This window comes from Ambystoma mexicanum, chromosome 7q (genome assembly GCF_040938575.1).
Source record: "Ambystoma mexicanum isolate Mex_15411 chromosome 7q, UKY_AmexF1_1, whole genome shotgun sequence".
Lineage (NCBI taxonomy): Eukaryota > Metazoa > Chordata > Amphibia > Caudata > Ambystomatidae > Ambystoma > Ambystoma mexicanum.
In genome coordinates this window covers 666,862,282-666,877,187 of record NC_090941.1, presented here as the reverse complement: position 1 = coordinate 666,877,187, position 14,906 = coordinate 666,862,282, and positions in this window count along the sequence as shown.

Genomic DNA, 14,906 nt, shown 5'->3' with positions numbered 1-14,906 from the left:
TGTCTCCTGTCAAGATAATATTAAGACGAAAATTTGAGAAATAGGGAGCACCAGTACCCATTGGGGAACTTTCTCAAATAGTTTGGGATTGCGCCTAATGCTTAATCCAGTACCGAGTGGCTATGTTATCATTCATAGCCTCTCATTCTGTCAATTGTGGCAATCCATTCATATTCAAATAGGAGAGAACTAAGCAAGACCCCACTATTCTACAGTTCCCCAAGGATAGCATCCTCTTGAATCCTAAAGTCATTTAGTGGTTCAGTTGACCCCTTCCTCAAATTGTTATTCAAAGCTTCATAAAGTGTATTAGGTGTTGCCGTCAATATTTTATGATATAATGACAACACTCTCCACATGTACCAACACTTCATAGCAGATAGGCCCAGCTCAACCCTTATTGCTGATATTGGAACATTAGTAGGTAATGACAACGTTTTTAATTGAGTGGGGTACGTGTATTACTGGGGTTCGCGGGAAGTTTCACACGCGATTGGCCCTGTGCGAGCGGGGTACGTGTATTACTGGGGTTCGCGGGAAGTTTCACACGCGAAAGGGCCTGTGCGAGTGGGGTACGTGTATTACTGGGGTTCGCGGGAAGTTTCACACGCGATTGGCCCTGTGCGAGTTGGGTTTGTGTATTACTGGGGTTCGCAGGAAGTTTCACACACGATTGGCCCTGTGCGAGTGGGGTACGTGTAATACTGGGGTTCGCGGGAAGTTTCACACGCGAAAGGGCCTGCGCGAGTGGGGTACGTGTATTACTGGGGTTTGCGGGAAGTTTCACATGCGATTGGCCCTGTGCGAGTGGGGTACGTGTATTACTGGGGTGCGTGGGATGTTTCACACGCGATTGGCCCTGTGCGAGTGGGGTACGTGTATTACTGGGGTTCGCGGGAAGTTTCACATGCGATTGAACCTGTGCGAGTGGGGTACGTGTATTACTGGGGAATTATTTTCAGTTTGTAAAAGTCTAGAAGAGGTAGGATGGTAAACTTGCAATATTTCTTCAGAATTCTACGCATCTGAGCGGCACATTGGGTTGCCTTCCCATTCAACCTATCCCTGGCTAAGCCTTTATTTGGAGAGACTTCTAAAGTAAACCCCAAGTTTTTACTCTTTTAACCGGGGTCAGTTTTGTACCATTTATGAACCAGTAATAACCGTACGGAGCAGTCACTCCTTTACTGAATCTTAATATTTTGGTTTTATCAGTATTGATGGCGCAATTTGTTAGTGTCGGCAAATGCTGTGACTGCTCCCAGTAGTCTCTGGAGACCCAAAGGAGGTTGGACCGCTATTATCAAGTCATCAGCATATGCCATCCAGGATATTGCCAAATCTCTGAGTCTCAGCTTCATCAGGGACACCCCCTCCAATGCATCACTCAGGTCTGATAGATACAAATTAAAGAGACAGAGAGCCAAAAGACATCCTTTCTCAGTTCATGAAACGTGGGAATCTCTCTCGAAAGAGCACCACTGCCGTTCAGTCTAATTTGTAAATGGGAACCTTCATGTAGGTGCTTAATCAGATCTAAAAGTGGAAGTGGGATTCCCAACTATTTATTGCGGTTTACGGTAGCGAACGCCTGACTAAAATCGATCATAGCAATGTATAAAGGCACTCCATCTGTCTTAGAAATGTTAAAACAAAGTCATTTAAAACAGTGTTCATGCCACTTCTGAAACCGACTTGAAATTTGTGTAGTCTGTTAGTTCTTCTAATTCACAATTCCAACGCCTTCAAAATCAACCCTTCAAAAACCTTGGAGCCAGCGTCAAGAAGGGCGACAGGCCTATAGTTGGCTGGACTGGTACTATCACCCTTCTTGTAAATTGGAACTATGGTTGCTAATCTCCATGGTAAAGGGGTGCATTTAGTATGGGGGATATTGTAAACAAGGATTTTTAGGATAACTGCCGAAATGTCTGGCTTAGATTTGATGTATTATTACTAAGACCATTTGGTCCAGGGGCCCTTGCGGAAGACGCTTTAGCTATAACAGTTTCAACACCTACAATGGAATAGCTCAAATCCCACTCTATTGTGTTTTTTCCCACAAAATCCAATGTTCCTGGATCTTCATTCACGTTTTTAAAGTACATTTCCCAGATACCTTCATTAATTAGGTTGCTGTGAAGCTTTTCCCCTGGATAATCCATCTGGTTTATGAGGGACCAAAAATTAAGTGTATTTTCCTTAAGCATTGTCTCACCATCCTTTTGGAACAAGAGATGGTTATGGGACTTAACCCAGTTTCGATATTGTTGCTTTAAATTTCTAAATTACCTAATTTTACCAGTTACATTTAAATGTAGGTGTTTTCATTTTTGCATGTTTTGGAGGAGCTGGAAGTCAGTATTAAAGCAGTGTCTTCTTTTAGGCGTATTAACCATGTCATCCTCCTTCCTTTGTGTGTTCTCCGTTCCAGAGAAAACCTATGAAGTTAAGCGGGGTGATAAGGTCATATTTTTCCTCCAGAGCTGTGTGGGTAATTAGCTTATTTAGGCAATTATTCACCCTCTGCACATTTGAGAAATGTTTCATTATTCGATTCTGGCCCTGTGTAACTATGAAGTTAGTGCAACCTATATTAAAACACATGCTTGTAGTTAAAGAGAAAGAGGCAGACAGTTGGTTCTAGTCACGTAGAGGTGATTCCACTGTAGTAAAACTCATGCATTTGTTAAACAACGTCTGTGAGATGATGAAATAGTCCATGTTAGAATGCATAGAGGCTTTTTTCCACGTAGACAGAAGTTTCGAGTTGCCTTGAATGTTGCTGTTTGAGGGTCGATGCACCGTGTGCCCGATCGGGGCGATCCCATCAGAGTGCTCCGCCGCACCTCTCTGTCTTGTGGAGCCATAGTGCGGTTGTCATTCCACGGAGAGTGGTGTAAAACGAGACGCACTGTTGAGCATATCCTTTCCATATCTGATTGCTGACCCCCAACATAGGGCAATGAAACAAAGGTATTATCTTTGGCGGTTACTTGTTGTCAAGGTCGACTGCTGTAAAGGCGGAATGAACGATATTCACTGAGAGCTCTTTCGTATGAATGGCCGAGTTGATAGACACTCCCAGGCCTTTGTTCAGCCCCCCTCGAGGTGCTGAGTCTGTCATATCGGCCTGTACACTATCCCAATCCTCCACGACTTCTCAGAAGCTGTTTCCCGGGACGGATTCAGTATCACAAGCCGACTCCAAAATTAATTTACTGCGGGGATTATACATTGATTGTGAATAGCACAGTGACAGTTGTATTCCAAAGGAAAAATCAAGTGAGAACAGATGATTATTCACTGATTTTCTTGTGCCACTCAACCGCCAAACTGCCGATCTGTGCTCACACTTGTCCAGACACTTCACAGGCACGCACGCAAGGCACGAGGGGGCTGCTTTTGTAGATCCAGGTGAGAGGGGTGGGACGACACTCCAAACACCAGCAAAAAAGATCATGGATGCTTCTCTCAGCGTAACTTGCCAAACTGTGCTCACACTTGCCCAGACACTTCACATGTGCTTTCTATTCAAAAGCAGGTAACAATAAAAGGATATTTTTCCTGTTCATATACTGCGCTAATCAGAACTTTACATCTGAACAATCTTTGTATGGTAACCATTATTATAATTATAATTGGTTAATTATAATGCACTTAATGCCCAGAGGTTTCTAAGCGTGGACCCCGGGATCGAACCTGTGTGATCGAACCTGTGTTGCTCTGCGTTGTTTTGCTTCCAAGGCGAGCGCGTTGCCCCTGAGTTAACGATAAATATATATACACATACAAGAAAAGCTGAGTTATCTGTAATACTCAATTAACCGGCACCTGTCATTGCTTATAATAGAACCATTCTAGGTGGAAAAATGCTGAAGAGAGCGTAAAGTGCTGAATTACAAACAATTCTGGATATTAATGTGACTGAAAAGAAAACTGAGTTCCAGAATGTTTGGTTATCCTTAGGCCACATTAGGAGTTTGATATTAACTCTGCAAAATACTGCCAAACTCAATGACCCTTACTGACTGCATGCAGTAAAAGTAATTTTGTACGTCATTTAGACTCATACCAACTGTATAGTTATTCCCCATTTCGGGATCCCATTGGACTGGGGACTAGCTGGGCTAACCTCAACAAATTGCAAATCACTCAGAACAACGCCATTAGAGCAGCTTTAAATATTCCTAGGAACCAAAATATCTCTGATGTCAGGACTTACCTACACTGGCTCCCTGTCAAGCAGAATATTTCTTTGAAAACACTTGCATTTACTCACAAATGCCTTGCTAACAAGGCCCCCCTCTACCTCTCCAACCGCCTTTTTCTCCACACTTCCTCCCGACCCCAAAGAACTGCTGAGACACACAGCCTATCTCTGCCCAGATATAAACTTCAAAAAGCTGGGGGTTTGAGCTTCCCTGTTTTGGCTACTAAGCTCTGGCACTCTCTTCCCACCACCATCAGATCTGAGCCCTCATTCAATTCCTTCAAACAGAAAACAAAATCATGGCTCTTCGCTCAAATCTGATTCAGCCTTCTGATTGCAGCAATCACTTAGTTATCTGCCCCCACTACCTTATTGAAAATTATGCCTTGTTTAACATATGTTCCTCATGACAAACTGCCTAAGTTCGATTGGCTATGTAACATTGTGATCCAAGTCTACTCACTACTGTACGTATCTGTAACTACTTTCAGCTTGACCCAAGCTTACCCCCTGTTGTATATTACTGTATATTTCTGTAAGTTTACGCTCTGTTGTATATTACTGTATATTTCTGTAATTATGTCTATTAAGTTTTCGCGCCGTGATGCCTGTGGGTCTGGCATGCGCTACAAATAAATAAAATACAAATAAATACTCAATCAGGGGCATGCAGTATTAGTGAAATGACATGAAATCAGTGATTGTTCCACTCAACCTTATTTCTCCCCTCTGGAGTTTCCCCACTTCCCAGGTCCACTACTCATCCCAGCTCCTCTGCTACCTCTGCACCCCACTTGCCACCTTCAGGCTTGCTTCCCAGGTAGGTTAATGCTTTATAAATCCCATATCTGTATAGAGACACACTGTGCAGGGAAATACTGCCATTGCAAGTGGAGGTAGAGCATCTATCTACAAGCAAGAGGTGGTTAGTGCGTGTGGTTTTTACACCCCATAATAGCGCCTAGCGGTAAAACAGGCAGTATTCCAAAATACAGCATTATTTACCATTACCACCCGACTTGTAATGATGCTTCCCATCTCTGTCATGCTCCACTTTTCCATCCAGAATGCTTTATTTCAAGTGACATTCTGTTAGTTGGCATATTTTAGCAGGCACCCCTTGTTAGGCAGAAACCTGTGCAGTTCCCTATGGGACCACTGCAAAAGATTTAGGACTACAGGTGTTTGGCAGTAAACCCACCTGGTAGCAGTCTGTACCACACAGATTCACTTGGTAGCTGTGGCTGAGCAGTCAGACTTCTCTCAAGAAAAGTTAGGCAGTATGTGGAGTATACAAGATAGGGCAATTTACACAGTAGAACAAGCAGACACGGAACAGAGCTTGGGTGTAAAGATATATAATTATTTATTTTAAAAACACATCTATGAAAAACACACTGGCACTAATACGGCAAACAACTTCAATTACAATTACTATAAGTATATCAATCCCCTAACAATATTTCGACAAGTCTAGGTTCAACAGCACCACTTATTTGCAGACAGAGGTGAATGCTTTAACCTAGATGGCACTCTAATATTTGTTAGAACGGGAGAGAAAAGGCAGGGTATGAAACCAACTTGGCACCAACACTTTTACGAAGCAAATGCAAGGCAAGTAAGGCAGGGTCTACTGTAGATCACAAAGTTCAGAGGCCAGGCCCACTAGGAGAGAGGCAAGGCGATATGTCCCAAAAAGTATCACAGTGGAAATGCACTTCGAGTCTCGGTAGCAAATTGTCACAGAAAGGTTGGACCAGTTTAGAACAAAAAGTTAAGACGGTCTGGAGGCGACCCAATGGAAAGGTAAGGATTTAACCATCACGCTAACCGTCACCAGGGAAGCCAGGCGGACACAGTACCTTGTCAGTGAAGGGACAGCTCCGGCGGGGGCAGTTGTTCCTGGTGGTGGATGCAAGTCGGGGCTTTGCCAAGAGATGAGATGGTCTCGTCATAGAAGGAAAGTTGAAGATCGTTGCACCACCAGGGAAGAGACCAGCCGCGGAGTGCTCCGTCACAAGGCACCACCTTTTGGTCACGGTATGGGCTAGTGGCTATCCGGTTGCCGGGGTGCTCAGCACAGGCAATTCGACCACTACGCCATGGAAGCAAAGAAAAAGCAAAGGGACTGGTTGTTCCCACCAGTCAAGGAAAGAAGACTCTCCAGCAGGGAGATCTTCTCTGTCGTTGGGAAGTGGTGAGTCGGTTCAGCAGGGCTCCACCGGAGGTGTCGTCGTTGCAGGTCAGCTCAGCTTTACCCTCGTCGGATTCTTAGGTCCTGTGGCGACTTCTGAAGATCCAGTCCCAAAAGCCCTGCTTTTATGCAGAAAACTCCCAATTCATTCAGCCTAGCTGTCAATCAAAACACGCTAAGTGGTGAGCGGGGTGGCTCACCACTTGGGCCAATCACACCAGAGTGCGACTTGAGTTGGCAAGGCAACTCAGTCCAGGGTGCCTAAACCCCCTCCCACACCCCCTGTGGTACCCAGACAGAATGGCACCACTTTGGAGGGCTTCTGTGCAGAAGCCCGCCAAAAGTGGAACAAAGGGCTCAACCTTTGGTTCGGAGTTACAGAGGCGAACACATACGCCATTTTAAAAACCGAGTTCTGGCAGAAAATACCAACCGGTGGATTTATTTAAGATAAATAAACCGGCGGTATGTTAGAGACTAATGTGAAAAAGTATTAGCCTCCAACAATGGGAAGAATCCCATAGGAATATATTTGGGGTCGAATATAAAAAGTAGTTTCCACTTCCACCAGCCAAAACTCGACGAGGGGGGACGGGACAGTGCCCCCTCGAACAACAGACCCAGGGGTAGTCGAATTATCCCTACTAGTACGTCCACAATAGGATGGTTTGTACTGGTTCTGTTAGTAAATTTAGGTCTAGTAAAGCCAATGGTGACTTTACATGCCCTGGGAGACAGTAGTCAGTCCCAGGGTATGGAGTCTATGGTGGGGGTCACCTAGGACACCCCAGTGTTACGGCACGGAGGATGCTGTGTAACACACATAGCAAAACACATGAGGCCCTATGGAGTAAAAGACCCCATAGCCCATCAAACACATTGACATTCCAAGAAATCTACCACAAATCATGTCCAAGAGTGGGAGAAAAGAGTCTCACTCTTGGCAGGATGAAAAAAACAAACTCCAGAAATCCAGCAAAGCTGCTGGGGGACTCACTAGGTTAGGAAATTCAGCCTAAACAGAGAATTCTCCCTAACACTCGCCCCCCCCCCCCAGACTAAGGGACAGGAGGATTTAATCCACTCCTGGAGGAATCTCATACCTCTAGTCGATGACATACAACCTAGAGAGACCATCAGCATTTTGGTGGTGACACCCTGACCTTTGCTCAATGGTGAAATCAAACCCTTGCAGTGAGATTGACCATCTCAGTAGTTTTGGGTTTTCCCCTTTCATTTGCATTAACCATCTCAAGGGTTGGTGGTCAGTCTGAATGACAAAAGTAGAACCATACAAGTATGGCCTAAACTTCTTCAGCGCCCACACGATAGCAAAGCATTATCTTTCGATTGTTGCCCACCTTGTCTCAGGGTCCTTCAGCTTGCGGCTGATGAAGCAAACGGGGTGCTCCCTACCTTTCCCATACAGTTGACTGAGTACTGCACCCATTCCTACATTTGAAGCATCTGTCTGCACAATGAAAGTTTGGTGGTAATCAGGAGCTCTGAGTACTGGGGCTTGGCAAAGAGCCTTTTTCAGGTTTTCAAAAGCCTGATTGCACTCCTCGTTCCAGCTAAACTTTTTAGGGAATTTTGGAGAGGAGATGACATTCAGAGGAGAAGCTATGGTCCGATAATTCTCAATGAAATTCCTGTAATACCCAGTGAGACCTAAGAAGGCTCTCACCTGGGTCTGAGTAGGTGGTGTTGTCCAATTTTGCACAGCTTCAATCTTACTGAGCAAAGGCCTTATTTTTCCACCTCCTACCTCATGTCCAAGATAGACTACCGTACTCTGTCCAATTTGGCATTTACTCGCCTTTATGGTCAGATTGGCTCGTCCAAGAGCCTGCAAAACATCTCTTAGGTGGGTTACATGTTCTTCCCAGGAATTGCTGAACACTGCTATGTCATCCAAGTATGCCATGCAGAAGTCCTCCATCCCATTAATAACCTGGTTTACCATCCGTTGAAATGTTGCAGGTGCATTTTTCAATCCGAAAGGCATTACGGTTTACCATCCGTTGAAATGTTGCAGGTGCATTTTTCAATCCGAAAGGCATTACCTTAAACTGGTATAAGCCAACTGGGGTAGAAAATGCAGTTTTCTCCTTGGCATGGTCTGTCAGGGCTACTTGCCAATAGCCTGACGTCAAGTCAAATGTGCTGAAGAACTTGGCTGAACCAAGTCTATCCACCAACTCATCTGTTCTTGGCAAAGGGTGGGCATCAGTCTTGGTGACTGCATTAATAGCTCTATAATCCACGCAGAATCTAAGTTCCTTAGATCCAGCCTTTGGTACTAACACAACTGGGCTAGACCATGGACTAGTAGAGGGCTCTATTACCCCGAGATCAAGCATCTTGCTGACCTCACCTTTGATGTGGGTTCGTACATTTTCTGACATTCTGTATCCTCTGCTTTTGACTGGCAGACAGTCACCAGTGAGTATGTCATGCTGGTCCCAAGGTGTCAAGCCTGGTGAAAGTGAGAACAGAGAGGCAAACTGATTCAACATAGATTTGCACTCTTCTTGTTGCTCAGGTGTCAGATTTGAAGAGAGATTTACTCCTTCATTTTTTTCGTCTAAAGGTAAGCCTCTGAGGAGATCAGGAAGAGCTTCACTCTCTTCTTCTTCCTCTGATGATGCTAGAAGCAACGCTCCTACATCAGGTCTCGAGACATATGCTTTGAGTCTGTTGGTGTGGAAGACTGTCGGAGCCTCCTTGGGATTGCCCAAGTCCACCAGATAGTTGACCTCTCTGAGTTTACCCACAACTCTGAAGGGTCTCATCCATTTGTCTTGCAAGGCCCTCTGCCTTGTTGGGATCATAACGAGAACCAGCTGGTCTTGAGTGAACTCAACCATGTTAGCCTTTTGATCATGCCAGTGCTTGACCAATGCTTGTCCAGCTTTCAAGTTATCACTTGCTTCCATCATCATGTGCGACATTCTCCTCTGGAGACCTATCACGTAGTCAGTCACTCTGGCTGGCTTGGGGGAAGGAGCACTCTCCAACCCCTCCTTAGTCAGGGCCAATGGACCTCTGACGGGATGACCATAGAGGAGCTCAAAGGGAGAATAACCTACTCCCTCCTGAGGGACTTCTCTATAAGCAAAGAGAAGGCATGGCAGTAGAAGGTCCCACTTCCGTTTAAGGGGTTCTTCTAAAGCACCTATCATGCTCTTCATATTTCTACCAACCCATTGGTTTGTGGGTGATAAACTGTTGAGAACTTGTAAGTAACTCCACAGGTTTTCCACATGGCTTTCATGTAGTGGGACATACAGTTTGACCGCCTGTCAGAGATTACTTCCTTAGGAAACCTGACTCTGGTAAAAATACCAAGGAGGGCTTAGCCACAGCTAGAGCCGTAACAGTCCTCATAGGAATTGCCTCAGGATACCCAGTAGCATGGTCTACTACAACAAGTATAAACCTGTTGCCTGAGGAGGTTGGAGGATCAAGGGGACCAACAATGTCAATCCCTACTCTCTCAAATGGGACTCCCACAACTGGGAGAGGCACTAAAGGTGCCACATTCTTGGAGCCAACCTTACCTGAGGTCCGGCAGGTGTGGCAGCTCCTGCAGTGTTTTTCTACTTCGGCCCCCATCTTCGGCCAATAAAAGTAGAGAGAGAGCCTTTCCTTAGTCTTCTTGAAACTCAAGTGACCAGCCAAAGGAATCTCGTGGGCTAACTGCAAGAACTGTTGTCTCTTCTCTTGGGGTACTACAAGTCGTTTGTAGTCTCCCGGTGCAGACTCGGTCGGTTCACTGTAGAAGAGGCCATCTTCCCATTGCAACCTGTATTTCCCAGGCTCTTGCCCTTCAGCCTGAGCTTCTGCCTGGTGGCGAAGACCTTCCAGAGTTGGACATTCTCTCTGTCCCTTACTGAAGTCTGCCCTGTTGGGTCCACCTTCTGCCAGTAAAGACTGCAGCTCAGGATGGTCAACAGAATCCAGATCTCCAACGAGTTCCTGACCTTCCATTAGCTCTTCTTCAGAGTCTAATTCTACCACACAGGGTTGTACCACCCTCTCAACCTCAGCGGGAGGGGGAGTTATGGGTGTAACTTTGGACAACCAAGGGGAAGTCCTTGTTGGCTGCACTGAAATGCTGGCTGCTGGTTTCGGTATAGAAGTTTTAGGTTTCCCTTTCGCTTCTGATTTCTTTGAGACAGCAGCTGACAAATACAGTGGAGCAGGAGTGATATCCTTCTTCATCATCTCCTCGGGGGTACCTCTCATGTTCTCTCCCTTGCAGGTCTGGTTAGCTCCTGTAACCGTTTACTAGGAGGTCTGGGGGTATGAGACACAACTCTGAGAGTTTTTAAATCGTTACCCAACAGAACTCGTCCTGGTACCTCACTCTGTATGCTGACAGGTATCTTCACAGTCATGTCGTTAAACTGGATGAGAACTGGTAATTGGGGAAGCATCTGCACAGGCCCTCCAGCTAACTTGGTGAGGCGTTTGGGTGCCTTAGCAACATCCTCAGCCTGACAAAAAGATGTATCCACCACAGTTATGCTGGCCCCAGTGTCGCTAATGGCAGGAGTCTCCTGACCATTCACCTGGACACTGTCCTTATAATACCCTTTAGTATTATCTGGGATAGCATTATAGACATCTAAATTCTGTTGTTCCCACAAACCCAGAGACACTTAAGAAACATTGCATTAGACTCCAGTGGGTTCATCAGCCAGCAGTAGAAAGTTTCCACTTGCCATTTGGACTTCCTCCTCTGGAGCGAAGGCTAAGGTGACAAGCTGGACCCCTGAAGGTTTACCCTTGCATCTGGGATCTCCTTTCACATGGTCAGTAGAGCCACAAACAAAGCATTTACCAAATGCTTTCTGGAATGGTGGCTTGTTCTGGCCTCCCTCTGGTTTGGCACCAGAAGGTACACTATTCTGCTGTGCTTTTCTTTGTGGCTTACCCTTATGGTTTTGTTTGGGGCCCTCTTTGGAATTTGAGTTATTAGAATTCTCTTTTGAGTCTTTTTTAGGCTGTTTTCCCTCATCCTTTTTCTGAGTTGCCCCAGAACCCTTATGAGTAGCCCTGTTGGCAACCCACAAGTCAGCAGCCTTAGCTAGCTTCCTGGAATCCAATTCCTTCGAATCAGCCAAGTGCTGTCTGAGCTCAGGAGAACAGGCATCATGAATAGACTTCAACATAAAAAGATTCTTCATACCCTCATAAGTGTTCACTTTGTAACCCTTAATCCATCCCTCTAAGTTTTTCAACCCTTCACTCACCCAGGTAGCCCAAGGGGTACCATCATGCTTTTTGAGGGTTTTAAACCTCTTAAGATACTGGGAAGGGGTCTTCCCGAATCTAGCTATCAAAGCTAGTTTCACACTTTCGTAATCCTTCTTATCCACCTCCCCCAACTCCATTACCACATCAGTTGCAACAGGGGGAAGCCTAGAGAACAACCAGGGAAGTAACTCATTCCCTGTGATGTCCTGGAGCCCATGATTATATTCAAACATTTTCAACCAATCCAACACATCTAATCTAGGTTCATACATACCCACTAATTCCTTAGGCATCCGGGGTCTTTTGGGACTGGAACTTCTAGAGGAACCAGAGGAGAGAGAAGCATTTTCCACAGACAACTTTTTCATTTCCAACTCATGATTAGGTTCTATTTCCCTGAGTCTTAACTCAGCTTGCTTCTGCTCAGCTTGGGCATTCATTCTTCTGAACTCTAGCTCTTGGTGTCTTTCAGATTAGGCTAAAAACCGTTTGTACTCTAATTCGAGCTTCATTTTTTCAAGTTCAAAATAAGCAGGGTTACATGTGGGACCTGGTATGGGCCCCATAGGTACAGTAGGTAAGGCAGACAGAGGCTCAGAGTGGCTAACTTCATTAGGTTCACTTTCCTCTTCTGACTCATTATCAAGACTTTGATTCAGATCAATACCATCACTGTTTTCTACATTTGCTGGAGAAGTTGGTTCCTCTGAACCAGTACCCAGACTTTGGTTTTCCAGCAATCTCGCTATCAGTTCTACTTTCTTGCCTCTTACAGAAAGATTCTTTTGTCTACAGAGAGCTCTCAAACTCTCAGTATTTTTGCCTGACAAGAACTCTTGGCTGTAAACTTCCTTAGTAGACATGTTTTTGAAAGTTGCTTTTTAGTGCTAAGCTTTGTGGTTAGTTATCCTAAAGTGTTGAAAAGCACTCTAAACTGTATACCTCATACAAATCCCACCGCTGTACACCAGTGTTAGGCAGAAACCTGTGCAGTTCCCTCTGGGACCACTGCAAAAGATTTAGGACTACAGGTGTTTGGCAGTAAACCCACTTGGTAGCAGTCTGTACCACACAGATTCACTTGGTAGCTGTGGCTGAGCAGTCAGACTTCTCTCAAGAAAAGTTAGGCAGTATGTGGAGTATACAAGATAGGGCAATTTACACAGTAGAACAAGCAGACACGGAACAGAGCTTGGGTGTAAAGATATATAATTATTTATTTTAAAAAACACACTGGCACTAATACGGCAAACAACTTCAATTACAATTACTATAAGTATATCAATCCCCTAACAATATTTCGACAAGTCTAGGTTCAACGGCACCACTTATTTGCAGACAGAGGTGAATGCTTTAACCTAGATGGCACTCTAATATTCGTTAGAACGGGAGAGAAAAGGCAGGGTATGAAACCAACTCGGCACCAACACTTTTACGAAGCAAATGCAAGGCAAGTAAGGCAGGGTCTACTGTAGATCACAAAGTTCAGAGGCCAGGCCCACTCAGAGAGAGGCAAGGCGATATGTCCCAAAAAGTATCACAGTGGAAATGCACTTCGAGTCTCGGTAGCAAATTGTCACAGAAAGGTTGGACCAGTTTAGAGCAAAAAGTTAACACGGTCTGGAGGCGACCCAATGGAAAGGTAAGGATTTAAGACACCTCACGCTAACCGTCACCAGGGAAGCCAGGCGGACACAGTACCTTGTCAGTGAAGGGACAGCTCCGGCGGGGGCAGTTGTTCCTGGTGGTGGATGCAAGTCGGGGCTTTGCCAAGAGATGAGATGGTCTCGTCGTCGAAGGAAAGTTGAAGATCGTTGCACCACCAGGGAAGAGACCAACCGCAGAGTGCTCCGTCACAAGGCACCACCTTTTGGTCGTGGTACGGGCTAGTGGCTATCCAGTTGCCGGGGTGCTCAGCACGGGCAATTCGACCACTACGCCCTGGAAGCGAAGAAAAAGCAAAGGGACTGATTGTTCCCACCAGTCAGGGGAAGAAGACTCTCCAGCAGGGAGATCTCCTCTGTCGTTGGGAAGTGGTGAGTCGGTTCAGCAGGGCTCCACCGGAGGTGTCGTCGTTGCAGGTCTGCTCAGCTGTACCCTCGTTGGATTCTTAGGTCCTGTGGCGACTTCTGAAGATCCAGTCCCAAAAGCCCTGCTTTTATGCAGAAAACCCCCATTCATTCAGCCTAGCTGTCAATCAAAACATGCTAAGTGGTGAGCGGGGTGGCTCACCACTTGGGCCAACCACACCAGAGTGCGACTTGAGTTGGCAAGGCAACTCAGTCCAGGGTGCCTAAACCCCCTCCCACACCCCCTGTGGTACCCAGGCAGAATGGCACCACTTTGGAGGGCTTCTGTGCAGAAGCCCGCCAAAAGTGGAACAAAGGGCTCAACCTTTGGTTCGGAGTTACAGAGGCGAACACATACGCCATTTTAAAAACCGAGTTCTGGCAGAAAATACCAACTGGTGGATTTATTTAAGATAAATAAACCGGCGGTATGTTAGAGACTAATGTGAAAAAGTATTAGCCTCCAACAATGGGAAGAATCCCATAGGAATATATTCGGGGTCGAATATAAAAAGTAGTTTCCACTGCCACCAGCCAAAACTCGGCAAGGGGGGGCGGGACAGTGCCCCCTCGAACAACAGACCCAGGGGTAGTCGAATTACTCCTACTAGTACGTCCACAATAGGATGGTCTGTACTGGTTCTGTTAGTAAATTTAGGTCTAGTAAAGCCAATGGTGACTTTACATGCCCTGGGATACAGTAGTCAGTCCCAGGGTATGGAGTCTATGGTGGGGGTCACCTAGGACACCCCAGTGTTACGGCACGGAGGGTGCTGTGTAACACACATAGCAAAACACATGAGGCCCTATGGAGTAAAAGACCCCATAGCCCATCAAACACATTGACATTCCAAGAAATCTACCACAAATCATGTCCAAGAGTGGGAGAAAAGAGTCTCACTCTTGGCAGGATGAAGAAAACAAACTCCAGAAATCCAGCAAAGCTGCTGGGGGACTCACTAGGTTAGGAAATTCAGCCTAAACAGAGAATTCTCCCTAACACCCCTGATTCCTCAAGGGTACCAGATAAAAAAGCTTTTACTGTGTACATATATTTGTGGCACCAATATGGGTAGTAAGTGGCATGGTATATGGTTGAAGGAATGCAAAGTCCAAGCCCAGAATGAGAAGAATCGTGACAATGGAGGTTAAAATAGGGCAGATT